The sequence below is a fragment of the Nelumbo lutea genome, chromosome 1, assembly GCF_056320005.1.
Source record: "Nelumbo lutea isolate HS-2025 chromosome 1, American lotus-T2T, whole genome shotgun sequence".
NCBI classification, from domain to species: domain Eukaryota; kingdom Viridiplantae; phylum Streptophyta; class Magnoliopsida; order Proteales; family Nelumbonaceae; genus Nelumbo; species Nelumbo lutea.
The window spans coordinates 24652316-24655955 of record NC_142684.1 but is presented as its reverse complement, the minus strand read 5'-3'; positions in this window follow the sequence as shown (position 1 = coordinate 24655955).

The following is a 3640-nucleotide window of genomic DNA, read 5'->3' as shown; positions in this document are numbered from 1 at the left end:
ACTAGGCCTAGATCAGGTGAATTTGGAATCTGGTCAATCTAGGGCTTTGGAATGGAATCTAGGTGCGATGGAGAGGCAAACAAAGGTATTTTGGGTTGAAATTTCATAACTTGGTATTTTAAAGTATCAAGGGTTTGGTGGTAATGTCTGATTAGTTCATTGCGATCAAGATAGTAGAAATTTGGGTCAACAAAGGGATTTAAAATAGAATCTTGGTTTCATAAAATGGTAAATGGGAGAATTTTGGATTGAAACTTTATGAGTAGGTTTTTCGTGTATTTAGGGCTCAATCATAGTGTCTAATTGGCTTATATGTGTTTGGATTAAGGGAAAATGGCTAGTGGGTGTTTTAAGCTAACAAAAGGGGTCAAAATGGTATCATTTCTTGATAAAAGGATAACTAGAGGAATCTGAAAGGATGAGAGATCCATCCCATGGACGCCTAAAGATTGTGGAATAAGGGGCGAATTTCAAAAATTTTTCTCTCCCTTCAACTGGGAATCACATTCTCTATTTAGAAAATCATATTTTCAATGATCAATCTTGAACCTTAAACTGAACCAGATCTGAACCAAAAGGAATGGGAGAGAATAATACCTAATATGGAGAAGTAATATCTCCCAACGAAGGTGTTCACGCCCAAGGAAGGATCCAAAGACTACTCCCACTGAAGATGGCGCAGTGCAGGATGGAGCAGAATCAGCAGTGTTCTTCCCCAAGAACTCTGTCCTTCGCAAGAATCAGTAGAATGGTACGTGAGCACAGCTTCCTTTTCAATCCTTTCTCAAAAAACTGATGTCAAGATCCAATATTGACTTCTTCCACAACTGGAGATCGAACTGGCAAACAGGGCGACAAGAGCAGGGAGGCGGCAAGAGAGTATTCGTAGGGTGCAGAATTCTCTCTTCTTGATTTCAGCACTAAAGAGGATCTGATGTGTTTCTTGGTCTCTCTTCCTTTCTAGGCTGCCGCCCCCTCCTTCTTTTTGTTAAATTAAAAGATCAGCTCCTAATCCCATTAGGAGGTGCTTATCCAAATCATATTTAGATCAGCCTTCTCTTCTAGTGATAAGGATAAACCCTTATCTTATCTGCAGATTAGATTAGCTTTATCCTAATCCCATTAGGAGGATTCTAGATCTGAACATTCAGATCTAGACTCTCTGAGTGGATAGGATTAAGACCCTATCCTATCTGCTAATCCATCTTAGAATTCGCCTCTTTAATTAACTAAATAAATAGCCCAGTTCGAAATGGGCTTTAGGCCCATCAAGCTTATGTGCTCACTTAACCTTCTTAACTGCTGTCCAGTTGGGCTTCCTTGTATGGCGTGGGACCCAAGCATTGATCTACACATCAGCCACATGGGTTCGGCCCAGCCTTTGTTACAAGGCCTGGTCGAATACACTGTTAAAGACAGTGCACCCCCTGAAACCCATCGAATGGGCTCTATGGGCCCAACACTTACCCTAAGTGGTCCCTAGGCCAAGCCACATTGTAACACCCAGGGACTGTGGGCAGATGCAAGATTAGCCCATCAGGTATTATCCTCAATGGTCTTACACTTAACCTCTCAGCCCTTAATGATCATACACTGCCCGACAAGAGATGACCTCTCCCTCGGCTGCAAGGAACAGTGTTGCACTCTTCACTTATATGGATCCCGGGAATTAAAATCTTTTGCAAACATTTTAGAAACCATAATATATATATTTTTATATCTCATATAAAATATACTTTGCCAAACAAATCTCAACGGTTGAAATCGACTACCGGCAGTCTTGGTTTCCAACAGTGAGAGCGCATCCCCGATCATTACCTTTGTCCGACAAAGGGACTGATCCTGTCACTATGATCACCCATTCAGATGAATTCTCGGACTGTCCCAACATACCCAGGTTTTGACCTCCGCTAAGGATCTTACTGATTGGTACATCAAAGACAGCCCGATCCTACACCTAGTGCAGTATCATAATCGAGTCTAGGGGTCGGGTATAACTTTTCAGTTTTGCCCATCAATCTCCAAGGTCTAGGGCAATACTGGAAATCTGGTCCAGTTCAAAGATTCAATTAATCCCACATTGTATGTGCCTAGGGTCTCACCCCGATAGCTGAGACAAGCCACCCCAACCGACTTGGTGGCACCACAGTATCAGCCTTGTCAGGATAGGTCTCCCCAGACCAACCCACTGGCTGTGAACATTCTAAACTAACACAAGTCTCAATAAGTGTCCAGTTTAAGGGTATTACACAGAAACATACCAAGGGAACATGAATCAAATATGCACTTTTATTCATAAACTCATAAAGTACATAATTTTGATTGAAGCTAAGGGCATACAAAACTGTCTAACAGAATCTTGAGTTAAAATTTCATGGGTAGGTATTTTGAGAGATCCTAGGTTTTGATAGATGTGTCTGATCTAAGGGTCAAAGGATAGATATGGGTTAATCAGGGCCATCAGATTGGTATTGAAAAGGTTTAACGATGGATTTAAGGGTTTTAGGGCTGAAAAAGTTGAGTTTTTTTATGTTTCGGAGAGGTTGAAAAGGTCTGATTGGGAATTTAGGGTAAATTGAAGGTCCCAATGGTGGACTAAGGAAAAATTGGGTGTTGACAGTTGCCACTCTTTATTGTGAAACCAATTACTTTGGCTAAGGTGACCCTCCTAGCTATTAGAAATCTCATGGAAGCAAGGTAAACTTGAAAGCTATCTATTTTATGGAAAACAACCCCTCCTTGGTAAAATCCTTACGGAATGAGGGAAAATTTGTGAAAACTCCTATTTTTGGGAAAATGACATCTTCTTGATAAAGCTGTACAAAATCAGGGTACATTTGTGAAAACTACTATTTTTTTGGGAAAACGACCCGTTCTTGATAAAACCTTACAAAATTAGGGTACATTTGTGAAAACTGCTATTTTTTGAAAAACGATCCCTCCTAAGTAAAAACCTTACAGAATCAGGGTACATTTTCCATAAAGGAAAACATTAAAAGCAAGCAAAACACAACATTGAAAGTAACTTAAAACAAGATATTTAAGTTCATTACAAAGAAAATCAAATGCAAATATACTTCAGAAAACATTTTAAAAGCCTTTGTAAAATATTTTGAAAACTTGATAGAGGTCTTGTGATTGATATAGTGTAACAGCTCTTTGGTTAGAAGATAGACATCCTTCCATGCAAGAGTAGTCCACGTTTGAAAACTTTGACCAAGCACTCGATAATTATGATGATGGTGCAAAATGTTGTGCTTTCAGATGTGTGACAATATTCATTAAGATTGTAATGTATGATTAATATGATGTCATGAGCTTTTACTTTCCTTTGTGCTCCTTGACGGTGATGGGGGAATTTGTGAATTCAATACAATAATAGGATGGTCGAAAGTTGTAATGATTCCGAACATGCTACCACACACTTAAAAGGCGGTAAAGGACATGTTACCAATTTCTCATGATCATCATTTTCATTTTCATCATTTTTTGAGTCATGCCATGTTGTGTTATTATTAGAAGTAAAAACACTAGTGACGATAAAATGTGCGTTATGCCACGATACAATCAATAATCCACTGTATGTTGATAAATCAGCAAAAAGTATGGTACAATATTATTTTTTTTTGCTACGAGGGAC